The 27,625-nt window shown below is 58.3% G+C and overlaps 1 protein-coding gene and 1 long non-coding RNA gene across 16 annotated transcripts in view; one reads left to right on the top strand and one right to left on the bottom strand.

The window, feature by feature from the left end:
* Nucleotides 1–27,625, bottom strand: part of SEPTIN9 (septin 9) — a 151,233-nt gene that overhangs the window by 18,286 nt on the left and 105,322 nt on the right. The window contains exon 1 of one of the 15 annotated variants that reach the window (XM_072939680.1): nucleotides 19,307–19,322. The exons of 4 other annotated variants lie outside the window; for them this stretch is intronic. The gene's annotated coding sequence lies outside the window, so the exon portion shown is untranslated. Of the gene's footprint in view, nucleotides 1–1,034; nucleotides 1,178–3,015; nucleotides 3,034–3,647; nucleotides 3,664–5,083; nucleotides 5,106–5,216; nucleotides 5,234–7,809; nucleotides 7,966–12,429; nucleotides 12,448–13,855; nucleotides 13,973–14,431; nucleotides 14,448–14,600; nucleotides 14,710–19,306; nucleotides 19,323–27,625 lie in introns of those variants that run through there. 10 more of the 15 variants (XM_072939674.1, XM_072939681.1, XM_072939672.1 and 7 more) reach the window with 10 other exon arrangements.
* Nucleotides 13,870–16,359, top strand: LOC140686214 (uncharacterized). The gene is made up of 2 exons (XR_012059869.1): nucleotides 13,870–13,991; nucleotides 15,391–16,359. It is a non-coding gene; the product is annotated as an uncharacterized lncRNA (long non-coding RNA).

Here is a 27,625-nt window from a genome sequence, read left to right as displayed (position 1 = left end):
CAAAAAAAAAAAAAAAAAGATCAAGGGCGGGAAAAGAAAAAGAGCAAAGGTTCTGAGCAGCTGGTCTCCATCCCTGAGCCCAAGGGGAAAGCTGCGAGGGGGCAGGGGTGGGCGGGGAGATACGGGGCCTCCTTCGATGCAGGGCTTTGAAGCGGCATCTTTTGGCATCTTTTCCCGTTTACCAGATTCCGCTTTTCCTTCTGTCCCCGCTGACCTGCTCAAGCCACTACAAACTCCCCATAAATGTCATGGGGGAACTTCCTGTTCCCTTCTAAAGATGGAAACACTGAATATAAACGACTGAATTTTGCAAATGTGTGCGGGCGCAGGGATCGAGTCATGAATTTTAAAAGCGCACAGGGTTCGCCTAATTCGATAAGTAATTCCAAATCGAATTACACTTCACACTTTGTACAGGGCAGGAAGCATCTCCCCTGGCCTGATCAGGAACCAGGAGGCCAGAAATCTGAGCCTCTGCCCTCTGGCCTGAAAGCCGGCTTACACATCCAGCACAAAGGCGCGGGCCTCGCAATGCGAGGGGCTGAATCTTTCTCCCCCTCACCCCCTGCTGGAGCTCTGGCCCTTTCCCAAGAGGAGACCCAAAACGAAATTGCAGTTTTACAGTTTCTGTGCAAGGAGAGGGCTGGGCGGAAGAGTTCCCACGACCCCGCGCCCCTTGCAGGGCCCAGGAGGGGACGCGGCAGGAGCGGCGCCCGTCCAGGCCCGACTCTATTCTCTCAGGGGCCCGAGGCGCCCCAAAGTCGGGGGAGAGGAGGTCCCCCACTTCTCCTGCCTGTCCTTTTCGCTCGCCAAACCCTTTAAAGCAAACCTCTCCTCTATTGTCCGGGAAGGAATCTCAAGAAGCCCTCCGTTTCTGCCAGCACAGTTCCAATCGGCCCCAGTCGGTAGAGGCTAATCTGGATGGCGTCCAGCTCGCAGCCCACCGCCCCTCCCCTCCTGGAAGAGGCCCCCTTCTGTTCTTTCTTTTCCAGCCCGCCACCTCCTCCTCCTCCTCCTCCAGCCCAGTTCCTCACCCGGGCTCGGCGGCCTATTGAGACATCAGTCTTGGGTTGGAGCAGGCTCCAACCTGCACGCCGTGCTATTCACTTCCTAAAAAGCTGCAGGCAGAACGGACGCCTCAGGGAAGGCCAGGGACGAGGCCTCTGACTTCCTGTGTCAAGGGATGTAGCTTTTATTCCGTGTTCCACCGCCCACTCGCCTTGCAGGAGCAGGAGCAGGGAATGTGCCCTGGAGCCACCTCCCACTCCAGGGAACCTTCCAGCATCATGATGGGTCCCTACCCCAAAGCAAACCCAGAATCCAGCCCCCGGCCAGGCCAGCCCGCCCACCAAGTCCGAAGTGGCCGACCACAGAGATTCCGTTAGCTCTTGGCAAATGTTTGCAAAGTTTAAAAAGAGAAAGAAAAGATCCTCCCCCGAGGATGAGTGGAAACTGGCCATTTGTCACAGGGTGGAATTTCCTCTTATCAGGGATGTTCCCCTAAGGGGGGAGGGTGGGCAGAGCCTCCTCGCCCCCAGCCCCCTCTCTATCAGAGGACTGTCAGCAGATGCACACCAGAGCTCGCTGGTAAAATCCGGACAGAGGCTGGGTGTGATGGGGGCTCCACCTCCCACAACTGATGAAATCATTTAAAATAACAAAATGAGACGGGGTCTCTGGGGTGCAACTGGGCGTCCCCCTGCCAGGAGCTATGTAGGAAGCGAGCCTATCCCCCAAAGATACCAAGCAATTCCCTTCTCCTGTGCAGATCTGCTTGGGCTCAGCGAGGCTAAGACCTCCCCTGGCCCCAGGTGGCTTCAGGCAGGCAGAGGGGCAGCAGCTGAAGGCAGGGCCAGGGAGGGGGCCAAGCAGGGAGGGGTGAATCCTGGACCAGAACTGGAAGCCTGACCCATGACCCCTTAAGGATGGAAGACACCTCATATGACTGGCTGGAGGGTCCAGAAAGGTTGGGGGTGGTGGGGAGGGAAGGGCCAGCAGCTCTGGACCATTTTGAATCACGTTGCCTATCCACTGGCAGCTCCGGCTCTGGGCCGATGCGAGGTGGGAGAGCTGGCGCTGCATCATATTCTCTCGCCACCTCCGCTTCCTCCTGCTCAGAAGGGCGGGGGTCAGGATGCAGTGGGAGCCCGCAAGACCCCTCTCACGGCTCCCTCCAGGTCGGCTCTGCAGACAGCCCACCTGGACTTTGCCTACCTGCCTGCAGGGCTGCTCAGAACCCTGCAGGTCGCCAGAAAGACCCCACTGGTCCCCGCCCCACGCAACCTCCAGCCCCCGCCCCGCCCCGCTCTCCCCCGGGAGGACTTGGCAGAGGGAGCATTTGGCAGAGGGAGCACTTGGCCGAGCGGATGAGCCAAAGCAGGCCTGTGAAACCTTCCAGCACACCCTGAGGCTTCCGAGGGCACCACCCGCGACTTCAAACGCTCTCTGAAGTGAGGATGGAGATGGATGGCCGGCCTGTCCAAGCAGTCTCCAGACAGACACGCACCCGTCTCCCTCAGGCTCACCCCCAGAAAAAAGCAGCGTGTGTGGACAGCTGCCTGGCCACCCTCGGGACACACATCCATCATCCCTGAAACGTAGCCCCAGGGGAGAGGCTGGCCAGGGGCAGGGGCACGCAAGTCCCTGAGAAGTGGGCAGGGCCCATCTCCCCGCAGCGCCCACACTGCGGCGTGAAGCCGGGGTGCCTCTCTGGACTCAGGGTTCCGATCAGACGGAGCGGCCGGTCCGCTGCAGAGAAGAGCACACAGGGGCCACCCCAACTTGCAGGGATGGAGCCTCCAACCACCCAGCTTTTCCTTTCCCCAGATGTCCTTTTCCCTCGGCTTCTGCAAGGCCTCTGGTGGTGGCCCTTCTCTGACTCTGCTGAGCGGTTCTCGGCCACTTGCTGGTTCTTCCACCTACAGACCCAGGCCCGGTCCCCAGCTGGACACACTCCCCAGTGACTCTGTCCATCCCCTGGGCATCAAGTGCCAGCCTCTGTCCAGATTCACATACCAGCGCCAACCTGACCTTCCCCTTGAGTCCATCGTGACTCAGCAGAGACGTCCCACGGTGCCAGGCCCCCTGCCCAAGGGTATCTGTGGCCCCCGCCCCAGTGAGGTCTGGATGCCTCACATTGAACATGCACCCAAACTGAACCCACCCTCCAAGCCCATCTCCCCAGCCTAATGGCATCTCCGGGCATCCGGTTCTTCCAGCTAGACATCCCAGGCCCAGCCTTGGTCCCGCCCTTCCCATCACCCCAAATCCAATCATCCATCCCACAGTCCTATCAATTCGAATCCAGTACACCTGCAGGCAGTCGCTTTGCCTCCCACCTCCACAGCTCCCCGAATCCAAGCCATCACCATAACTGCTGTCCCCCACCCCTCCCAAGAAGCCTGTTTAAAACAAATTGATCATGTCATTCCCCTGCTTGAAACCCTGCCTAGTTCTCCCTGCACCTGGGGTAACACAGGAGCCAGAGGCTTCAGAATCCTGGGGCTAGGATCCTATTCCAACCCAGACTCGCTGTGTGACCCTGAGCAAGTAACTTAACCTCTCTGTACCTCAGTTTTCTTATGTGTAAAATGAGACACTAATACTTGTCTCCTAAGAGTGCAATAAGGCCCAAACGAGATACTTACAGAGCACACAGAACAGTGCCCGGCGCGGTAGATGCTCTAAGTTTTTGTTAATAAGATACAGGCCCACGCCCGGTTCTCCAGCTGTGATCTGCGCGCCATCTCCCTGGCTCCTTGCCGTTTGTCGAACAAACAAGGCTCTTCAGAGAGGTTCTCCCTCGGTGCGGCTCCGGGGGGCACCCCTCGGGTCTCTCAGTTCTCTTCCCACACGGCCCTGCTCACAACTAGTATTTGCAGATTTTGTCTTCCTCTGCTGAACGCTCGGGTCTGTCTCCATCACTGCCCACAAAACCTTACACATTGAAGCATTCAGGAAGTAAGACTTTGGTTGAATGAACAAATGAATGAATGAAAAGTGAGCTCACTGTCCTTCCCTCCTGCCCTCCTCTCTTCCCAGAGCGTCACGGGGCGGCTACTGCTCTCGGGGTCAGTCCAGGTGGTGCCTCTCCAGCCCCAGCCCCTCTGTGACGTTCCTGCCGTGCTGGCCTGCATCCTTTCCCACGGGCTTCCCCTGGCTTTCAGTTCGTGGCAGCATGTGAATGAGATGTGAACAATTTCCGGTTTCCATCCTCCTCCTGGAGGCACAAAGCGGCGGAAGGATGGATGGACTTCCTGGGACAGCGCCTGCCCATTCAGGAAATTTTGCTCAGGAAATTGGGGGCGGGGAGGCTAGACGGCCCCTAATCTGTATCCCCATCCTCACCCACCCCAAACGGGGGCCCGTGGCTTCTCTCCCAGAAGCACAGATGTAAAGTTTGAGGCAGGCAGGGTAGGTGGGCAGGGGGTTCAGGTCAGAACAGGGCTCACCCTGGGCTCTGTGCCAACTGTGAAGCACCAGCCACGCCACTACCCCTGCTGCAGCTGGCCTGGCAGCGCTACACCAAGGAGTGGGTCCCCTCCGTGGAATGACCAGGCCACCCATCCCTAGGCATCCATTAATTTGCTGTCCAGAAGTTAAATGTGACATATCACCAGCCCAAACTTAAGAGTGATTTGGTCAGCTGGCAGAGAGAATTTATTAATCAAGACACACTCACAGGCTCTGTAGAAGTCCCAAAATGTACCAGTCCTGGCCCCCAAGAGCTCAGCCAGGAACACAAGAGGTGGGGCAGGGCCATCAGAGGAGTGCTGACCGCCGGGTGCACCGCACTTTACAGTTTACTAAGCACCCAGATTTCTTTATCGCATCCTCGTCTTCACATTCTTCCTTAGAGTCTGCATTTCCTGCGGTAATTAGCTGAGACTTTTGAAATCGGGCCAAAATAACAAGAACTACACTAACAACACGTCCTTATACAAGTTGAGACGCAAGACAGTTAAGGGCGGGGGCACACTGGTCCCCGGGGCCCCCCACACTTGCCGGGCTCCAGCATGCCCTCCCCTGCCCACAGGCAGACCCCGACCCACCCGTCCACCCTCCGCACCCGGGGGGGACCTACCGTGGATCGGAAATGCCCAGCGTCTCCCACCCGATCTATCTGTGCCACAGTCAGCACAGAACGTGGAGGCCCCCGAGGGTGGGGGCCTGTCCCCTCCCAGGTCTCCCAGCCAGCCGCTCCGAGAAGGACTCACATTCATATGGTAATTTCTGCCTGCGAACTGGGAACTGGCGAGGAGCAGAGGCCCCTCCAGCTGCTGGCGGGGAGGGCGGGGAGGGCCGGGATGAGGACGGAGGGCGCCTGACGGCCTGACCACTGGGCCTGGCATGCTCACAGGCTGCGACGCCGAGAGTAGACATCGTGGGACAGCCTGTGAGGCCAAGCTCGGGCTGCTGGGGGGAGCGGGCGCCCAGGTGTGTGCAGTGCTGGGCCTTTGCTGGGTGCGCTGATGTTGTGGTCTAAAATGACAACCAACATGGGGAGGGAACAGCTCAGCGGCAGAGCGCAGAGGTCCTGGGTTCAATCCCCAGGATCTCTATTAAAACAAACAAACAAATGAACAAACAAACCTACTCCCCTCAAAAATAACTCCCAAAAAAACCTCTCAAGAAATATTTTAAAAAATGACAACCAGCATGCATTCCCTCCACAGCTTAACTTTTCTGCGAGTGAGGCACAGAAGAGTCCAGAAACACTCTAGCATGCTGCTCCTGCTAGAATGGGACAGCTGCAGCTGCCCTCACCCCCTCCCTGGATCTCAGCGCAGCCCCCTGCATTTCCACCCTCCCAGAAAGGAAACGCCCGCCCCAACCCCCTACCCCAAGGCCAAGGCTGCAAGGGAAGGGGGCCGTCCTCCCCCCACCTTCCCATGGGGCTGGGGTGCGCCAAGCCAAGCCCACCCAGTCTGTTCACCCACTTCCTCTCTTACCCCAAAGCGGCTAGCTCATTGCTGCGCACTTCCCTGCCTCCGCAAACCTCCCATTTCCCCTTTCTGCCTTGTTCTGGGCCCAAGGAAACTGGAAGTCAGCGGCAGGACCCAGCTGCAGACCCAAATGGCTCCTCTGCGCCCGACCCCCACCCGCATCTCATCCACGCATGGATTCCACACTGATTCCTCCTGTTCCCTGGAGCTTGACCCTGGACCCAGAGTGAAACCAAAGGACCCGGAGCAAACCGCACAGAGACACAGATTTGAGACAGGATACAAAGATGCTCACAGCACCGGGTTCCGGGCCCAAGGGACCAACAGCCCACCCCCACCCAGGGCCGTGTGGGTGAGCCAAACTCTCCCACGAGACTCAGCACCGCCCCAAGAGAAGTGAAAACACACGTCCAAACCTGGACATCAGTGTTCCCTGCAGCGTGACTGACGAGAGCTACAAAGTGGACACAGCCCTAACGCCCATCACCCAATGAGTGGAGAGCAGGCGCAGTGCAGCGCACAGTGGAATAGCACTCAGCCAGGAGCCGGAGGAAGCACAGACACGTCACATGCGGCTGAAGCTTGAAAACATCACGCAAAGTGAAAAGAAGTCAGGCACAAAAGGCCGCCTACTACATGACTGCGCTTACAGAAGGCACCTAGAACAGGCAAATTCCTGGAGACAGAAAGTAGACTGGTGCTGGGCAGGCGCTGGGAGCAGGGAGCTGGGAATGGGAAGTGAGCGCCAGTGGGGGACAGGGTGGCGGTAGTGGGATAAAAATGACCTGGAATTAATGGTGATGGTTGCCTAACTTTGTGGATATCCTGAAAACCACTGAACTGTACACTTTAAAAGAGTGAATTTTATGGAATATGAATTATGTTGCAGTAAAGTTGTTATCAAGAAACTGTGAGCTCTGGAGTGAATCAGAGACTGTCTTTCTGGTCCACAGCCGGCCCCCAGCGCAGGGCCAGCATCCAGCCTACACGTGCCCCCCACAACTTCAATTCTGCAACCCAGTAGGGGAGGGGGGCGCTTCAGCCCGGTGACTTCTCCACTTGCCCCACCTGCTCCTCACACCACTTGGGTTCGGAAAGACTCCAGGTGAATTTTTTAAAAAGGGCTTCGGTGCCACGGGCTGGAACCTGCTAAGTCACAGAATAGGTGGGGAGCAGACCCCTTGCAAATACAGAAGGAAGCCAGCCATAAACCTCACCCTGAAAGGAGGGGAGGTGGCAATAGAAACACAGCCCATCAGCAGCCAGGAAGGTTGAACTCGACTCATGCCAGGTCTCCAGGCAGGAGGGACAAGAGGGGAAAAGCTTTGCTCCCCGAGACACCCACTCAGACCCTTTCCACGGACCTGAAGCAACTGAGCCACCGCTGCCGAAGCAGGACCCAGCCCCGGCCCCCCTCACCAGTCAGGGGCTGAGTCTGGTCAGAGTCTTTAGCGCAGGTGGCAGGAAATGATGGCCACAGGGCAGCCACCGGATTTCCTGGGCCATCTTGGTAGGACCCCCCCACCCTCCCCCAGTCTGTTAGAGGCCCGAGTCCTCTCTCTCCCCCGACCCCAAACCCGAAGGACACCGGAGGAGCCTCGGTGAAAACAAGCCACAATGAGAGGAACCCAGGAAAGCCCCGCTCACAGGGCAGCACAGGCCCCAGAGGGAGAGGGGCCTCTGCGTGGCCCAAGTTTTCATTATAACTGTAGCAGTCGGGCCTCTGGGTGTCCCGTGGGGTTAACTGGCTCTGTACTTCCCAGCCATCCTCGGGGGCACCCACGGAGCAGGATTTCCCTCACCTCCATCCACCCCACAAACACGCCCAAGCCCTCGGGGGACCAACCCCTCATCCCTGACTCACCCGTCTGCCCCACATCCCTGGAACTGGCCGCAGACAAGGCAGAAACTGAGGTGCGCACAGAGGTCACTGGTCCACGCCTCCGGGGCCCCAGTGGGCCAGGCCCTCAAGCACCGCGGCAGCCCGGCGGCTCAGGGCTGCCGAGCAGGCGCCCCCTAAAAGCATCGCTGGATGAATGCACAAGGGAGTGGATGAGTGAACGGCGATGGAGGTGGCTGTGGGCACACAGGCAGGGCCTCAGGAGCCTCGGGGAGATGGGACCGGGCCGTCCAGTTCCCCAGTGGGGAACTCCTCCCTGGAGGAGGCTGGGGAGGCAGCCAAGACGTTGGAAAGATGGGAAAGGACAGCTGAGGAGCTTTGTGCCAGGCAAGCAGGAAGCAGGAAGCAGGCATCTGCTGAGGGGGTGCTGTGTGGGGGTGGCACTCACAGACAGGAGCCATTTGAGGAGCAGCTGCGACAACTGCCCTCCCCTCACCACTGCCACTGGGACACACGGCCCCACGCCTCCCGGGCCCCTTCCTCTGCCCCTGCCCACCACGTTCCTTACCCACACTCCAGCCCCACTTCAGTTTCCTGAACTCAAAACCCCTTTCTTCCCCCTCATCCAGCTCCCGCATCCAAAGAGCCTCAAAGCTGCATGTCAAAGCCTTTACTGAGTCCCACTGCAAATGAGCTACCTTATCTTAGCTCCCAGAGCTGGCGTAGACTTATCACCTAACTGGGCCGGAAGCTTCTGGAAGACCTGCCTTGTGTGTCTCCCCACCACCCGGCTCAGCCCAGGGCTGCCACGTGGCCTGCACTTAACCACCCGGGCAACGTACACTTAGCACTTCTCCCTTCCAGGATCTGGGCTAAACATTTCAGTCTGTCTCCCTTCGTCCTCACCAGGATACAGGAAGTGGAACACTGTCACACGGTCTCTGGACAGAAGACCATGGCTCCGAGGAGGCAACCCCCATGTCTGGGGCCATGCGGCCACGGAGAGGTGCACAGGGACCTAGGCAGTCCATTTGCCCCAGCTGGGAAACTGCTTCCCTAGAACATCTATCGACCTCACTGGATTTGGGGAGCCTGGGACTAGGCCATCTCAGTGACAATGCCCTGCTGGGAGCACAGAGCAGCCTCTCTGGGCTGGCCCCGGGGGATCCAGGGAGCAGTGGCTGTAATTAGGGTCGCCTTGAGGTAGCCTGGAGTAGAAATGGCTCAATTCTTCCCTAAAAAACTAATTTATTTCTAACAAATAAACCTCCTTTCTTCTCCAAGAAGAGTCGAGAGCTACAGGAGATACTTTCTCACCAACCTCAGTGCTGCCGTGTGAACTCACTGCTTTGCCTCAGTTTTCATGTCTGCCAAATGGGGGCAAGAGCTGACCTGGTGTGTTTTAAAAGGAAGCTCTGGGGAGTCCAGGGAGAGGGGTGGTCGTGGAGGTGGTGGGCGGCGAGCGGCCACAGCCCAGAGATGGGAAAGGCCCCTTCCCACCCATTCTCAGGACCTCACAGGCAGCGGGTAACACCAGGGAGAGCCTTCTGTTTTCCCACTTTTTAAACAACTACACTTGAACCAATGGAAAACAAAAACCTTTTAGAACTTGCTCTTTTTCCCACGAGAGGAGGACATTTTGTCATGGAAATGTCCCGACCCATTGCTCCCCTCTGCCCTGGTCCCCACCTGTCCTGTGGGGAGGGAAGCAGCCCCACCAGCTGGCAGCAAAGGTCCCTTAAATGAAAATCCCCAACATGAAGACTGAAGGCCCCCAGGCACTGAGTAAACTGTGGTCAGAGGTGCCGGTCGTGGGGATCTGACCCTGGCAGGCTGATGGCAAAGCTACTGGGGTGACCAGAGTGACAGGCAGCAGCGATCCGCCAGCAGAGCATGAGGTTGGCAAAGTGGCCACAATGCCTCTGCTCTGTGGTCTCTGTCATTGGATCGGCCGCTGGGGGCAGGTGAATAGGGACAAAAGGTGATGCATCACCCGCCCGCCCCCACCTCGAGTGGCTGTGACACCCCCATCACCACTCTCCGCACCCTGTGCCCGCCACCCGTCCCCTGGCTACAGTCAACCACCATTCTCCCTCCGGCTCATCAGGGCCACAGTCCAGCCCCTGGTAGACTTTGAGGGCCAGCCCTGACACCCGGCAACAGGCAGCTCTTCCTCTGTCCTCGGCAGACAAGGAACAAAAGACTTGGATCCCATCCTCCGTCCCCTTCGACTCCCCAAGCACCAGGGTGTGGGGGCAGGCCCGGGTCATCTGGTCCAGTCCCCTGCCCCAGGAGAATGTATTCAAATCACCAAAGAAATGCCTCTCTTTGGCCCTTTTTCTATAAAAAAAAAAATGCTCCAAGGAGAGCTCCTGTGCCGAGAGCAGGCAAACGGCGTTCTTCGCAGGCTGTCTTGAGCATGTCTTACAGAAACCACAGAGCACTTGGATAAAAGATAAGAAGCTGCGGTCACACGGTGCTGCCGAGCATCCTTTCCAGAGGTAACCGAGCGAGCACCTGGGACGTCCAGGGCCCGGACCGGGAGAACACACCCCAACACCAGTGCACAGTCTAGTGAAGACACACAGATGGGACACAGGCGTCCCCACCTGGCGAGGGGCGCTCTCCATGCAGGAGGGGAACTCACGTTCCTGCTCCGGGGCAAGGAAACCTTATCTACTGTCCCTGTCTGGTGACAAGCATCTGGAGCAGGCCTGGGAGATAAGAGATAAGGATCTGGGAGGCGGGAGGAGGGGCAGCAGCGAGGACACACCGGGCACTGAGTGTCTGGCACCGGTGAAGCAGGACAGGGGCTGGCGTCCCCTCTGGGGGGCTCGGGCCAGGGGCAGGGGAACAGAGCAAGGGGTAGACCTCCTTCCCAAAGGCCATGTGGGTGTCGGTGACTGAACCCCAATCCCGAGGTGGGGTTCCAAGGGCAGTCCTGGATGTTCAGACGTTGACATATCACAGATGGGGGTCCCCCACCCCCAGCTTCAGCAAAGTGACAAGAAATTTGGGGCTTCTGCTCTGATCCAGCTACTATGAAAGCATTTAAAAATCATGTTTGGGCTGGAAAAGCCAGGAAGTGAGGAGCCAGCTAGCAGGTGGGTCCATCCTCATCCTGAGAGCCCCATGTGCTGAGCTGACCCCTGCCCCGAAAACCAAGGCCCAGCCCGGCACCCCAGATGCCCCGGGGGTGAAGCAGCTCCCCCAAGCCGATTATGAACGAGGAGCCCAGATGAGGGCAAGGCGGCCCAGGCACCAGCAGAAAGTCAGAACCGGAGCTCTCTGGGGATTTCAGTGGTGATGAAAGAGAAAGACTAGCAGGTTTGAACTTGGCCCACCACCCACACCCCAGGGCGGGCTGCTCCACCTCTGCTCTCCAGCCCCAGAACGAGGCGCCTAGTGAGCTCGCTGGGCGGTGGGCCAGCTGGAGGGCTTGCCAGGTGGGGCAAGACGCCATCCCCGTGTAAGCAGACCTGCACCTCCGTAGGGCTCCGAGCCCCGGAGCTGACTGTGCAAGGCCCGCCACCTCGGGAGCGACCCTGGGAAGGCGTCACCAGGCTCCACTGAGCTTCTGAGAACACGTCCCTGCCTGTCCCAGGAACCAGGCTGGCACCCAATAAACAAATCAAAGCTTGGTGCTGGGAGGCAGAAGTCTGGGAACGGAGTCCCAGCCAAGGGCTATGCCTTCTGCTGGCAGCATCTTCCCCAAGACCCAGGCTGCAGGAAGCCAGGCCCCTCCCCCAGGTCCTCAGCACCAGGGTATATCCAGCTCCAACTCAGTGTCTTTCTGAAGTTCAGGGGCATCAGTGGCCTAACCCAAGGTTGGGGGTGGGGGGCAGTGCAAGGACAGAGATGGGCAGGAACAGCAGGTGTGGAAGGCTGACCACGGGTCACTGTGGAAGACCCCAGCCAGGGACAAGGCGTGGACAGCAAGCATCTGTCCGCACCCTCAGCACTAAAATAAAGCCCTCCTTTGCACACACGCAGCCAATGGGGGACGCCGGTGGTGTGGGAAACCTGGCCCACGACTGAAATGCGCAGGGGGGCCCGGCTTCCTAAAAAAGCCTAGAGATCTTTGACACTGCAGGACGCCGGGCACTGCTCGGGCTGGTGGCGGGGCTCTGCTAAGGACAGGGTTTCCCCTTCTCCCGAGGCATCTCGGGTGCCTCTTTCCTGCAAAGCCGCCTGCTCTCTCTGACAAGAGCAGCTCAGGCTGGAGGTGACACAACAGGAAGTGGGGAGGGTATGGGTGGGGGAGCTGGGGAAGTGGGAGGGGGTGGGGAGGCAAGCCAGCCCAGTGGCTCTGGTTGCCCAAACGGGGTCAGGGCTTCTGGGGTGAAAGTCCTTGTGAGCCCCGTCCTGGAGGACTGGGGCAGCAGGCCTGGTACTCGGGGAAGGCCCCTCCAGGCCCCGCCAGGATGGGGTTGGTGGGGCCCATGACAGCGCTGGCTGTGTTCACCTCGTGGCTGCCTCCTCCCATCAGAACGAGGCTCTGTCTCCCCATCTCAGGATGCCTGGTGCTCCCAAACACAGTAGGTCCTCCCCACAGACCAGCCGAACTGGCCATCACCCCAAAAGAACACAGGCCCCAAGGAACAGAGCCTGGTGAACATACAGACACAGACCAGTAGACGTTACGTATTGCAGGTGCCACCACGTGGAAATGGTGGGGGCATCGGGGAAGCCCGGGGAGCAGGTGTCAGCGACCACACAGGTCCCCCCAAGACAGGTGTTAAAAAGAGGCCTCCTTCCCCAGCCACGTCTTAGCCCAGAAGAGACCCAAGGTGGGAGAGGCACGAATCCACCCCTTGCCCCCACGGGTTGCCAAACAGCAATGACGTTGACGTAAACACCCACAGAGGTCCTAAGTTTTAAGGTAAAGCGACAATGAATGAAGGAGGTGAGCACACACAACTCTGAGGGATTGGGGGGGCCTTTTTCACCCTCCTCCCCTAACAGGTTTTTCTATGCGGGAGCCAAACTGAATTCCAACTCAGGAACCCGCTGTATGGACCGCTGCCGGGCGGCACATTTTTCTGCAGGAAAGGAATGTCAAACTTCTCTTGGGTGAGCAGAGATGCTTCTCCTAACCTCCAACAAAAATGCCAGCAGATTTCACGGCAGAGGAAAGGGAGGGGGGCAAGGACGACAGGCAGCAGCCTGGGAGCTGAGTCAAGCCCCAGGGACATTCGGGATGAAGTTTCAGAGCAGATGGCACGCCCGGGGCGCACCTCGGCCCTCCCAGCTCGGGTGCCTGGGCTGGCTCGCTGCGCTGGCTGTGGGATTTGAGTCTAGGGGGTTCTCCCAACTTCCCGGCCGGCTTGGCCCAAAAGCCCCGGGGGAGGCATGTCCCCAAGGAGCCGCTTCCTCACCCCTGCTCCTTGGCGTGGCACGGCAGACGCCCTCCGGGGCCCGTGCTTTAGCCCGCGCCCGGCCCACCCACCACCACCTCCCTCCCCTGCCGGCTCCCAGGAACACAAGCCCATCCCAAACACCTCCCAGGAATCCAGACGGGCTGCAGCACAAACTCCCCGGACCACAATGCCGGCCACGGACACTTCTGATTCCGGCATCTCTAGCGTCTGTTGAAACTAATCTCCAGCCGGTCCTCTTGCCACCTACGCCTAACGGCTGACCATCTGCAATCTGTCCGGGACGATTTTAAGAGGCAGCGGTGGCCAGTCCACATTTCCTCCCCGTCCTCCTGGAAGTCAGGGAAGCCCCTTGCAAAAGGGAAATAGGGCTCCAAGAAACTCCAGGCCAGAAGAGGGCTTCACCACTCGGGTAGCTGGCCAAACATTTACAAAGACACGGCTGTGGCTCACAAAGCCCTTCTCTTCTGCTCCGCAGCCGAAAATCTGGGCCCCGCGTGGAGACCGAGCTCCCGCCGCCCCTCTCCTGGGGCCCGGGGGGGTTGTTCTGCCAGCTGGGGGGGCCGGGCCCGGGGGTCCCAGGGAGGCGCCGCTCCCAGCCCAGCCATTGGGGGGCTGCCGGGCAGCCGTGCCACCTAAGGCCCCCCTGCAAGCGGTGGAGGCTGGAAGGAACAAAGGGAGCGAGGACTCACCCCAGCAGCTGAGTCGGGCTGCGCTGGCCGCCTGAGAGCGCGGCCCGCCCACCGGGTCACATGGCTGGGAGCCGAGCAGAGGATCAAAGGGGCTTTGTGGCCGAGGAACAAGGAGCCTCCCAGAGCGCGGGCAGAGGTAGGGAGGGAGCGAAGTGGCTCCGAGGGGGCAGGGTGAGGGGCACAGAGGTAGGGGGCGGGGTGGGCAGCGAGAAGGGGCGTCCGGCTGCAGCCCGGCACCCACCCCCTACCCTGGATGCGTTATCCATGCCTAAGGAACACCAAGGAGTTCCCGGGCCAGCCTGAGTCACCCCCAAAAGGAAAGTGACACGGTTCCCAAGGAAGAGATCCAGGAAAGAGAGCTGGACATCCAGCCAGGCTGCCCACTACCCCTGAAGTCCCTGTACCTGCAAGTCACTGGCCCCCTCCTCCCAGCCCGTCCTCCTGCCTGGGTGATGCCAAGAGCCTGCCACTGCCCGCTGCCCGCGGGCACCCTCCCTCCCTGCTGCCCCACCTGCTCTGTCTCTGCCAGGTGCACCCCCCACCTGGCCCTGACCCCTAGCAGCTCAGAGGACACACCTAGGCCATCAGGCAGCCCCACCTCCACAGAGATGTCGGGGTTTCCGGGCAGCTGGGGGCCAGAGCACAGCCAGCCCCGTTTGCTGTGTGCGGGGGTGGAAGTGACCCCGGAAGGGAGAGGAGAGGTCTGGGGCGGGGGCTGGGGAGGCGGAGGGGCTAGTCAGCTCACCCTGAGCTCTTTCTTCTTCCCAGAGCCTCTGAACTCCAATCCCAATCAGATCCAGCCCCTGCCTCTCCAGCCCTTAGGGTCTGGGTAAAGAGTTCCGGAGTCTCCTCCTCTCCCGCCTCCCTGCAGGCCCCTGGGAAGAGCTGAGACCCTCAGGGGGTGAGCCAGAGGTGCCCCAGAGGAGGGAGCTTGGGAGCCACCCTGTTGGGGCTGGGCCTGGACACTGGGATAGGCCTGACCCATCCTGTGCCACGACCTCTGACCCCGAGGGAGTGAGTCACTCCCAGGCACAGGCGGGGCCCACTGGGCTCAGGCCAACTCCCATAGGAGGAGAGAGAGCCTGGGGGCTGGTCTGACAGTCTTCCTGGGGCAGGGAGTGGTGAGTTCAAGTGCAAGAGAGCCTGAGTGACACCTGGGAAGGCTGTCTAGGAGCCAGGGACACCTGCCAGTCCATGGCCAACCTCCTGCCTCCAGGAGGAAGAATTCCAGCCCAGCCCCCAAGGGCCAGGCCACACCCAAGGTTTCCCATTTCCAGTCCCTTCACGTGGGTGGTGGGCAAGGCCCAGGCACCCACCCCACTGGCCACACAGCAGGCTGACCACGTCCAAGACCACGTTCCTCAGCAGCCCGCTCTCCCCAGCAGCGGCCGCGCCCACTCCCGACAGCCAGCTTGGCCCCCGATGGCCTCCGAGGTCTGTGGGTTTGCCACAAAGGCCTCAGGGGGCTGAGTCCCACGCCCCTGCCCACCCCCATGCGGGGTGGCCACGCAGTCACTGCTGCCTTTGGTTTCCAGGCGCCCTGCCAGAGCTGGGGGAGCATCCCGGGGAGGCACTGGACATCTAGAGCCCCTGTGCGCATCTCAGTGGGAGGGAGGCCGTGGTGGATCCGAGACACGGGCTTCAAAGTCAGAACCGGATGGAGGCCCCTGCGCTCGCACCAGCTTTGGCCCATTACTCAACGTCTGCTGGCCGGGAACTTCCCCATCTGTAAAATGGGCACAATCAACTCCAGCCACAAGAACTACAGCAAGACATGCGCGTCCAGAACCAGGAAGGGCAGCCACTCAGAAAACATACTCTTTTCCTCTAAGAAGGTGATTTCCTGGGGCAGAGAGTAGGGAGGGTCCAGGCCCTTCCAACTCCCCTGCGCACTTAGCTGGGACCTCATCACTGGGCCCTAAAAGGCAGCTCCAGGAATCAGCAGCAGAGGAGGCCAGGCGGCGTCAGAGTTAATTCAGAGATGCCACCTCCCCTCCACGCCTGCCCTGGCAGCCTCCTCGGCCCTGAGCGCTTTTCTTAGAACCTCCTTCTAGCCTCTGTCCCTCCAGCCTTCTGGCCCCAGAGTCCACTCCCAGGGCCTACCCTCCTTCCTGGGTGCCACATGGGCAAACCAACTGCTCTCCAAGCCCAGCCCTCGCCCTGCCCGCCCTCTCCCCCATCCCCAGATCTCTGGGCCCAGGAGGGGACCTGGGTGCTTTATACACAGAACACACTCCTCTTGTGACATTCTCTCACTTGGCACGGATGGGGGCCCCCAGAGCACAGAAGAGGGAATCCCTGCACCCGACAAGCCCCCAGTCCAGGGGCTTTTTCAACACAGAACACCTGCCCTCTGGACACACTCGACATCCAAAGAGAACAGCCTGGACTGCGCAGCTGCCCATCCAGCCCTCCAGCCTCCCAAGACAGGCTGGCCACAGACGGAGTTTTCAAGTTTCTAGTAGCCACCGTAAAAAAAAAAAAAAAAAGTAAGAATCAGGTGACTTTAACTGTAATGCCTTTTACTTAACCCGAGAGCTAAAATATTATTAACTCAACATGTAATCAATAATAAAATCTTTGAGATGTTTTATAGTCTTTTTCTTTCCGTGTGAAGTCTTCGGCATCCAGTGTGCATTTTGGCCTTCCTGCGCCTCAATGTGGACTGGCCACATTTCAAGTAACCAAGAGCCACACGCAGCCAGGGGCTGCTGTCCTGGACAGCATGGCTCTCAGTGCTCTCAGTTTCATCCCGAGATTACACCAGATCCTTGGAGAGAGAGCCTTTTATTTGGAACATTTTTAGGACGTGGCTCAGAGGAACACACAGCAGTGTCTACTGTAAGGTAATGTTGAGATGGTTGATTCCTCCATCACAGTGTCCCCTCTCTGGGGGAGGACTGGGGCCATTTCTCTCAGATTCCACCATCAGAAAGAGCAGAGCTTCTCTTAGGAAATCTCTCTGCCAGAGGCGTGCTAAGCATCGCTCAGATGGTTCCAAAGATGTCAGTTCCTGAGACTTTCAACCCATCCCTTTCTGGGGGGTTCCCTATCCTACCTGGCTCGCAGGTGCTCGGGCCAGGAGGAACCTGACGTAAAGGCAGCAGCTCCAGAGTGGGCTGGGCTGTTGGAATTCCCCTGGCGGCAAGGAGGCAGGAACCCTCCTGCTGGACGGCCCAGCAGCTCGGAGGTCAGGCTGCACAGACTTGCGGGCTGGAAAGCTATCTACTGGGGGCCATTTGCAAAGGGAGAGAGGAGGGAGTGGCGGGAACACAGGTGGAGTCCCCAAGAAAGGAGAAAGGGTGAGGAGAGGGCGGCCAGGATCCAAGCTACTGCAGCTCCTGCCTCTCCTGCACAGGGACAGCCAGGCACTGGCCGCCCCTGCATCCGGTAAGTACCTCCACATGCTTCTGTTTATTTCCTTCAAAGTCACACAGAATTGCACCGATTAAAAACCAGTCTATGGAGACAGAGGGTGGTGGCTGCCAAGGCGGCGGGGGGTGGGGAGGGGCTGTTTAAGGGGCATGGGGTTTCCTTTCAAGGTGGTGAAGATGTTCTGGAACTAGGCAGAGAGCGGTGACACTTGCATGAGGTGAATGTGTTAACAGCAGACTAAAGAAAAAAGAATTCAACGTGTCCTTTCTCCCCTTGAGCCAGCTTGCCTCAGTACAGCCCCGCAGCCCCGAGCTCAGCGTGTCTAAGTCAGGAGCTTCTCGCACACTCAGACCTGGAAGGGAGCTTGCTCCCAGCCTGCAACCCTCAGTGGGAAACTCCCCCACCCCATGAGGTCTCAAAGTTGGCTTTTCCAAGGCTGTCACTCCTGGGATACTCTGATCTCAAGTCACCCCCACAAAGCTGTGGAAGCCCCCCTCGCTGGGCACCTGCTGACGTGCAGTGAGGAAGGGGCCCCACGGTGTCCTTGACGAGGATGCTGTGGGCCATTTCCACCTGTCCATGGGCAGCACCCACCATCCTCCCTTGGGAACCCCCAAGAGAACGGCCACGGAGCGGGGGGGGCAGCACCAGTCAGCTGTCCTGCCTCAGGGTCCCACTCCAGAAGCCACAGAGGGACAGCTGGGGCTCCCACCTCCCTGAGGGAGTCACCTGCCCTGCAATGCTGGGACACGCACGTGATGCCCGGGACGGTGGATCCAGCACACAGCAGCATCAGCAGCAGAGAAGGAAGTGGTTACACAGCATCCTCCCTCCCTCCCCCTCGCCTCTCTCACGCACACTCTCACACGCACATGCGCGCACACACCGCCCCACCCCAGGTTCCCAGGTCCCCAACTTTTCTCCTGCCAAGCCCCGACCCAAAGCCTGGTTGCAAGCACCCAGCTCAGCCCTCCTGCCAACTCTTCTACCAACCCAGCCCGGGCAAACCCCCAGGGGATACAGCAGAGGCTTCCAGTCAACTGCCAAGGAAGCTATCCTTCCCGCTCCTCTGTGGGCAGGTCGCCGGGCTGCCCCGCACGAGGGACGGGGGAAGCATGGGTCTGGGGGCTGACGTGGGCTGCAGGGCATATGCAGCCACACGCCCCCCCCCACTGGGAAGCCCACGTGCTTAGAGGCAGGCAGAACTCAGAAAGGTGCTGGCACACGCACAAGTCCCCACCGTCCCCAGGGGGCCCCCCAAAGCCCCAGAGTGAAGGCCCCAGCATGCATCTGCCCGCACGGTTTCTCTCTGCAGCAGACCACTGCTTGCAGGGGGCTGGCTGTTTGTCACATGGAATTGACTTCTTTCTTTCTTCCGGTTCCTTTTCAACCTGACCTGGGAGAAGTTCAGGCTGGGGCATCTCAAAAACATGGCCACCCCCACTTCCTCTGGCCCAGCTCCCTCCTCCAAATGTAGGCTTTCTCCCTCTCTGAACAACCCAGCCTCTTATCACTCACTCCCCACCACAACCCACTCACTTCTCAACCTTTGCCATCTGGATTCTGCCCATTTCACCACTAAAACCAACCTCCTAAAAAGATCCTCACGGCCAACCTTCAGTTCCTCCCCCATCTGACCTCAGGGGCAGCATGTGGCACGCACTAAGCTCCCCTCCTAAAGGGGTGCTTCTCCAGGCTACTTTCTCTCCTCGTCCACCAAGGCAGGGGACTAGACAGCACACGGGGAACTCCTCTCCCCTCATCCCAGTCTCCTGTGGGGAGAAGAGAGACTGGCCTCACCTCCACCACCAGCTTCAGCCATGACCCCCAGACGGATGCCTCTGGCCCTGACCGCCTGCCCACTCAGGCGCATTACAGGCAGGCTGTGTTGTAAGGACCTTATGCTCTTCATCCAGTCCCCATAGTCTCCCAAACCCCAGCTAAAATCCCCTGTTAAAAGTCGCCGCCTCCAGGAAGCCCTCTGGATGTTCCCCCATTAGATGTGACCACCACCCCCTTTTCGTGTTTCCCACCTGACACCCTGACCTGGAGCACTGGCCTGACTGGCTTACTCACCTCCTCCTGGTCTCCTAGGTGGCGCGCCGCGCAAATGTTTGTGGAACTCGGCGGCGGCAGGAAGGCCCCATTTCCTCCTTTCTAAGAAGCGCTCCTCCCACCCCCACTGTCAGGGGGCATCTTTCCCTCCCAGGCACCTTTAATACACATTTTTTTTCCTCTTGTAAAGCTATCATTAAATCAACAATGTGTCTCAGAAATTATCTGATGATATCTGAACTCTCACCTGCAGCCAACTCTATTATCCCGTGTGATGGCCACTCTGTGGGCAAGCAGGAGCCCCTGGCACACTTCCAGCCCCACCCGCCCCACCCTCCTTGGGCAGCCTGTGTTTCCCAGGGCTGCAGACTCTTTTCTGCTGACACTAAACCAGAATCCTGAACACTCAGCAGCAAAACAATCAGAGCCTGCGGGGATTTCAAGGACAAACAGAAACCCAGTGTGCCTACAGCACCAGCGGTGTCTGGCCCCTGAGCTCTCTCCGGGGTGCCAGCAGGGAGGACCGCCAGGTGGGGGCGCTCCAGGTCGGCGTTAGGTGCAAGGCTCCCGACCTCCTTACCCTTCACTGAACTAAGAACCAAAACAAAAGCTTATTAGCAGCTAAGATGGGACATTCTGAGTCAAACAATACAGTTTGGCTACGTTCTAAGCATAGAGAGGGGACTGAGGCTCTGAGATTGGAGGGAGGGCGTTAAGCAGGAAGGGCAGGCTATTTGTTCGGCTTCTCCAAAGAGGGTCTTCCATCCGGGAGGCGTGCTACTATTCCAAGGGGGAGCTTCTGGGAAATACAGGTGCCTGGGCCCCACCTCAGCGATTCTGATTTAACTAACCCAGGGGTTGGTCATTTTGCAAAATTTCAGGGAACTCCATTGTGGAGCTTGGCCTGAGAACTGCTGATTAGGACTGACAGATACACACACCCCCCTGAGATCTGGGAGATCCTGATAACATTTCAGAGCTGTTTATCTTTCATCTTTATCTTTCCAGAAACTCCTTTGTTTCCCAGAAAGTGCTCTACCCACCTCCTCCCCTACTAACAAGGTGTATCAGCCCCAAATGCTAACCCCTCTTTGAGTCCGTCTTTCTGTGGACTCCCACGTGTATGTGATTGAGCTTGTCTTTCCTCTGGCCAACATGGCGCTTGTCAGTTTAATCTGCAGACCCCCTAAGACTGAACCTAAGAGGGTAGAAGAAAAACTTTGATGCCCCGCCGAAACCTCTTCACTGCAGACCTGCTCCTTCCCCACCCACGGCCAGCAACTTTGATCCCGTCTCTCAAAGCCTGTTAAAGCAGGACCACCTGCCCTGCAGGATACTCCCACCCCAAAAGGTTTCGCAGTCAAATCAACTCGGCAGTGTCCACCCTCTCTGGTCCTTCTTTTGGATATTTACAAATATCTGTCAGCATATTTTTGTTTTAAATCCTACAACGTGAGTTGTTTTTTTTTTAAGTTCAAAGTCTTTAACTATATCTCAGGCTTATTGGACTGTGGAACCCCTTTGCCTCTCTCATGCCTGTTGATGATCCCAACAGAGAACAGTTTGGGAACCACTGGTCCAGACTTCCCAGTGCACTGGCTCTCTGCTGCTGCTCTAGGCCAGACATCAGATCAGTCCAGCCTCTCTGGACAGGGGTGAGGGTGGGGTGGGAGTGGAACATAGGAGTCCCACAGAAAGGGCGGCTTACCTGGGGGCAGCCACAGGTCTTGGGATAATATTTTTAAGTCCAAATTCCTAAATTATCAGAGGACACAAGAATGGTCAGGGCAGCATCGTTTATGAAGACCGAAAACCCCCACGAAAACCAAAAACAAAATCCTCAAACGGCCCAAATGTCCATGAAGGGGAGACTAGAAAGCTCTGGTCATCCCATTCATTCGGCAGTGAAAACACACAGCCCAGAACGACAGACCCTGACGCAAATAACCCCAACTCTCAAGGAGAAGGAGCGGCAGGAGGCCACCGGCGCGGCACGTGCTCCGACTCACACTGTTCCGCAACGTGTAGAACAGCAGCACGGTACGGAGGGGCACACGGCTGTGCAGCCAGAGTGCTAAGGTACACAGATAGACAGATAAACACGGAGAAGCGGATGCAGCGCGCGCGTCTCGCCTGGTGAGAGGGAGGGAGGGGGACTGCAAATATTTGCTTCTCAAGCAGACAGAGGCACCCAGGTGTCGGTTGTCTGAGCCAGTGCCTGGTTTGTTTTTAAAACCGAAAGCCATCTTCACAGGCACAGGGGAATCGAAGCATCACGTGAGCTTGTCCGTGGCTACCTGGCTAGGTGGCCCGGGAGACGAGTCGTTACCTTCCTGAGCCTCCGTTTACCCACCTGTAGTCCAAGGGCATCGAACCCACCTGTGACATGGCTGCTTATGGGGAGGTGGCTCAAACTTCCTGCCCTCCCTTGCGGGGTTTGGGGAGGGTGGTTTGAGCTAACCATGTCAAGGGGCTTTGAAAACCGTATGAAGCTTCTAACCAGGGGGAGCTGGGACTCTGGGCCTGTTTTCATGACCTGGCAGAAAACAGCCCAGCCAGAGAAGCCTTGGTTTTTCCCTCCAGGGCCTCGGTCTCAGGCATGAGGGCTGAGGGCTTTTTGCAGCTGCTCAGGGCAGCCCCAGACCCACTTTGCATGGAGGTATCTGACACCCCTCTGCCCTTCAGCAAAGGCCCTGGGGCAGGTAAAACCACCATGCATGGGAAACTAGGAAGTTGTTTAATTGGGAATGGGGCCCAAACCAGCCCAGCCCAGCTCTTTCCGCTTCTCCTGTCTCTCCTCCCAGAACCGGGAGCTCAGGAAATTCAAGGCTGTGAAGCAGCCGGAACATCACCTCTGGCTGTTCACTCAGGAGGGGACACTGACCCTTCCTGGCCTGCTCCGCAAACCTGGGCGTCCCTTTGTGCCAGACCCTCCCCACCCAGGGGCCGGTGATCCCACCAGCCAGCCATCCAGGGCTGGTCTCACCCCAGCCACCCAACTTCACATTTCATCCGGGAAACTCGGGCTTGGAGGTCAGAAGGACGAGAGTTCGAATGTCACTCCACCACCTGTCAGCTGAGTGGCTACGGGTCAATTTCTTAATCTCTTTGAAGTTCCCACCTGTTGAAAGGGGGAAGGAGTGCCTTCCTCGCCGGAATTCAGGGAGAATGAAGAGGAAAGAAACGGCATATGGGCAGACTGGCGCTGAGCCTGGCCCCCGAGCAGACGCTCCCTAACGCTGTCTCCCTGCCCCTCCTCGGCCCTTGCATGGGCGTGTGAGGGGGAGGCGGCACCTGCCAGCCCCGAGTCCCAAGTGCGAGGAGGAACGAGCAGAAACTGGTGATGGACATGAAGTTTAATTACCGATGAGTTCACGTATCTGTGCTATTATTTTATTTTTTATGTTAATTTTTCTAATTGAAGTGTAGTCAGTTTACAATGTTGTGCTAACTTCTGGTGTACAGCATAGCAGTTCAGTCATACACACACACACACACACACACACACATATATATATATATCTCCTTTTCATATTGTTTTTCATTATATGCTGTTACAAGAAACTGAATTTAGTTCCCTGTGCTATACAGTAGGACTTGGCTATTTATCTATTTTATATATGGTAGTTAGCGTCTGCAAATCCCAAACTCCCAGTTTATCCCAACACCCATCCCCCGCCCCACAAGTATCTGTGCTTTTAAAACCTTAATGGTAGATCCAAAAGGTCTTCTGAGAAGTTTGTCTTTTAAAAGCAGATTTTAAAAAAAAGGAATACATCCTGCAAACATAATATTCAGCGAAAGAAGACAAAAATAACACTATACTGTGTGGTACCATTTGAAGTTCAAAAGCGGGCAAAACCCTCACCAGTGATGGAACATTTCTGTCTCCTGATGGTGGCGGTGACTGCATGCATCTATGAACGTGACAAAATTTCAAAGACCTATACACGCAGGAAAGCGGAGAAAGCTGAGTAAGGTCTGGAGCTAGGTTAACGTCCTTGTCCCTGTCAGCTTCCTGGTTTCGATAACATCCCGCGATGTGTCGCTAGGGAGAAGCTGGGTAAGGAGCACACAGGAGCTCTCCGCTGCCACTTGTGTACTCGCTGCTGGGTCTAAGGTTATTTCAAAATACCAAGCTCTTCAAAAGCACATTCAAGGGCGCTACAGGTGGGCTGCAGCCGGATTCACAGATCTCGTAATAAAGCCAGCTGGGTCTCCTACGCACAAAAGAACCCATTCAAAGCTTGAGATGCCACGAATGCTTTACCACAACGGACCAGTCAGAAACGGAAACTGGGTGATGTCACACGTCACCCGTCCCTTCACCCCTGCGGCCCCTGCACACGTCCTCAGCGCGGGCATCACGTCAGGTGCAGGCACGGAGGCCGGGCTGCGTGGACAGGGACCCTGGCCTCAGGGACCCAGGGCTCTCAGCACAAGGGGAAGAGCTGTGGGGGGCAAGCGATGAGGCTGGGAAGCTGCCACCCAGTGTCAGCCGGGCTGGTTCTCCAGACTCCAGGACAGGATGAGCACAGAGGTCACGGGGCGGGAAAATGCCCACCTGGTCCCCAGTCAGCTCAGAAGATGACTGTTTCATGGCCACAGGTAGGAGCCTAACTCTCTCAAGCCCCTGGCCACAGTTTACCGAGGAGGCTTCCCCCCGCCACCTGCAGGGCGCCTGGTACCTCCCCGCCTCCTGTCTAAGCCAGGGCGTCCTGTGGTCCCCGGGGCTCCCAGGGCTGCAAGTCAGGGGCACCTAAGACGCTGCAGCAGCTGCTCCTCCAACCCCCCCGGCCCCCAGGCCAATCCGCTTTGCTCCCTGGCAGTCCACGCCTGCTAACCTTCCACCACCACCAGGCACGCCCTGGCCGCGCAGGCTCACATCTCTGGACCTGTTTCCTCATCTGCAAATCAGGGAGTCTCTTTCAGCTACAGAAGTCTAAGTCTAAGGGGGAAGGAAAAACAGCCACAAAAAGAAGGCGGAGGCACCGGCCCACACTCTTGCCTTCAATTGAGAAAAGCAGAAACAGCTTCTCAGTTGGTTCCTTTTCTGCCCTGCCTTGGGGGGAGGGCAGTGGCCTCCTCTGGACTCCAGAGCTGGGAGCATCTAGGGGACCCCAGAGTCTGCCAGGGCTCAGGATACAGAGGGAACTCCTCCCGAATTCTCCCAGAAGAGGCTCCCCCTTCCTCACTGTATCGGCTTCCTGCTGCTGATGTAGCAAAGCACCAGAAACTTAGTAACTTCAAACGGCCCAAGTTTGTCCTCTAGTCCTGGGAGTGAGTCAGAAGTCCAGTATGGGTTCGCTGAGCTAAAATCAAAGGCTGGTTCCTTTTAGAGGCTCCAGGGGAGACTCTGTTTCCCTGCCTGTTCCAGCTTCCAGAGGCCACTGTGTTCCTTGTTCCTCGCCCTTCCAGCATCCTCAAGGCCGGCGACGGCCGGTGGGGTGTCCCTCATATCCCACAGAGGCTGCACAGTCGCCAGCCTCTCTCTCCTCCATTTCTAAGGACCCTTGAGATTACGCTGGGCCGTGTGGATTATCCAGGATAATCTCTCTGGATTATCTCAGATGATCTCCCTATTTTAAGGCCAGCTGATCAGCAGCCTTGGTTCCTCTTTGCCTTGTGACCTAACGTAATCACCAGGTTCTGGGGTTTGGGGCACAGGCATCTCTGGGAGTCATTATTCTGCCCACCCCACTAACCCAGGTCCTGTAGAAGGGTTGGATCACAGGCCCAAGAGGCTGCCTGCTTAGGTTCAAATCCTGGCTCCACCACTTAATAGCTGAGGGACCAGGTTACCACATCTGTAAGATGGGGTAAGGCATCTGAAAGGCACCAGGGGGTGTGCAGCAGAAGGTCCTCCCCCAGAGACTCCGTCCTTGACGGATGAGTCTCCCAGGACAACAGGGGCTCACCTGGGCTCTACAGGAGTGGTGCCTGGCCACCCTAGAAGGATGACAGGCCAGAGCCACTTGAGATGGTGGCAGCCAGCCGGTCTGTGGCCTCCTCCCTCATCAGAACCCCAGGAGGCTAGCGCAGTCAGCCACCCATCACCAGCTCCCTGGATGCCAAGCTCCTCCCCTGTCAACAGAAAGCGACCTTCTCTAGCAGAGAGAGCCCCCTTCCTCCACGACAGAGAATCCGTCACACCGAGGCAGCCACGCATCCAGTGGGACGAATGCAGGACCCTTGAGCCCAGGTCATTCCAGCGGAGAGGTCCCGGGGGTGTGGGGTGGGGGACGTGGGCCAAGGTAGAGGTCAGTGCTCCGGTCCCCAAATCAGCCCAAACCACAGGCCGCACTTCTCTCCCAGGGGTTTTGCTTTCCAACCACTGCTGACCAGGTGTCCACACTTTCCTCATCACGGCCCGGCTGGTTCTGAACAAACCAGAGCCGGAACAGGCTGAGTTGCCCCAAATCACAGTACCACAGTAGCTGCCACATGGGGAGGTAAGGGGCAGGGGGTGTCCTGGGAAGTCACTCTCTGGGCCTCTCATTTCCTCCTCCAAAACAGAGGGCTCGGGGCCAGGGGACTGAGGGATCGTACTGGGACACGCTGCCTCCTGCACCCGCACAGAACAGCGAACAGCTCACCAGCCCCGACAAAGCTCCCAGAGCCCAGCAGCACCCCCGGCCTAAGAAATGCTCAGGGACAGTCTTTTATGTCGTGTCCACGTCGCGGCACCTTGGCCTTTCCCCTGGTGTCCACCCCACGCCAGGACGGTCAGCCCTCCCCGCAGGGGTGTTGCCTGCCACCAGCCGCTCCCAGGACCCGGGCTGGCTGCCAGGAAGCAGCTTTTACCCACGCCAACCCCAGCCTCCCCAGAGAGAAGCCAGCACAGCCAAACAGGAGGCCGTAGGTGGCAGGGGCCAGAGGGGCCAGTGGGGCCAGGCCGTTCTCTCCAGAAGGGACATGAGGCCAGTGGAGGAAAGCGGCACGTGATTCCAGCCTGTGGCTCTCGGGGGGAAGGGCGAGTCCCAGGCAAAGGGAAGCAGGGGCCCCGGGAGCTCAGCTGTGGGGGAAGGGCAGGGGCTCTGGCCTCCCATCCCAGCCCGGTGGCTCCCGCCCAGGGCCTCCGGCTCCAGCAGGACCCTGCCCCCATCCTATCTCAGGGGAGAAAGTGAGGCTCTTGGCGTTGCCAAGTCCCAGTAATGAATCCCACATTCATTCTGTCCTCCTTGCTTATTGGAAACCCTCCCTCCACCTTCTGGGTTTGCTCTGAACAGCTGGTCTGCAGAAGTCGGTGGAATTGAATATGCGGGGTGACTGGAGGTGCCTGTGCAGAAAAGCCAGCTCTCCTCGCCTTCCCCGCCCACCCCTTCCTCTGAAGAGGAGGCCTCCCCGTCAGGCCCATTCCCTGGGAAAGCTGGGGAAGGAGCCAGGGAAACAGGGGACCCCCCGTTAACTCTTTCAGGCCCGTCAACTTCCTGCAGGCATCCTCCCCGTCGAGGCCGCCAGGGTGGGAAGGCAGCCGGGCCAGGGGGACTGCGCCACCAAGCTGTGGAGCCAAGCGTGGACAGCAGAGGCCGGCCACCCTCCCTGGAGACCTCATGCATGAAAACACACAGTCAAGGCTAAGAGAACATGCGCTGTTGGTAAAGCACTTTTCTGCACCGATTTCCAGCCCTTGCCCTGCATGAGGGAGACAGCGCACGGATTCTGCAGGAGGAAGAAAAGAAGCCGCGAGAGGTCCGTGCCTCACCGATCACACAAAGGCAGGGCTCAGAAGCAGGCATGTTCAGACTCCCACAGCACCGCTTGCAAATTTGTGCTGCCCTTCGGAACAGACACGACAACCTCACCACCTCCCCAGTCGAGGTGAAGAGCTGTGAGACGGAAAGACAACCACAGAACTGCAGACGGCCCCAGCGCGAGGCCGGTGGCCATCAGCCCCAGCTGCTCCATCTGGCGCCAACGTCTTCCTGGAACAACGTGTGGGGGATTGGGCTCTGCAGACCAGGGACCACTGGCACCCCCAGCCCCACCCCACAGATGGGTGGCCACTCCACCTCCGAACAGGCACCCACTCGAGGAAAGGCCACAAAACCAAGGCCTGGGAGACCTAATTCCACCTCTGCCACTAACCTGCTGTGTGACCCTGGCCAAGTCGTCAGCCTTCTCTGGGCCTCTGAGACAAGAAGGAGCTAAACCAGAGGTCTAAGGAGGTTTAGGGGCTCTGGAGTCGGGCTTCCTGAATCCAGGCGCTCCCTCTGCCGTGCCCACTAGCTGTGTGGCCTTGGGCAGGTGGTTCAGTCTGTCTGTGCCCTGGTGCCTCACCTGTGAAATGGGAATAATGCCAGGATCAGCTTCACAGAGCTGTTGGGAGGATTAAATGAG

The sequence above is a fragment of the Vicugna pacos genome, chromosome 16 (genome assembly GCF_048564905.1).
Source record: "Vicugna pacos chromosome 16, VicPac4, whole genome shotgun sequence".
Classification (NCBI taxonomy): domain Eukaryota; kingdom Metazoa; phylum Chordata; class Mammalia; order Artiodactyla; family Camelidae; genus Vicugna; species Vicugna pacos.
This window is presented reverse-complemented; position numbering and strand designations above follow the sequence as displayed.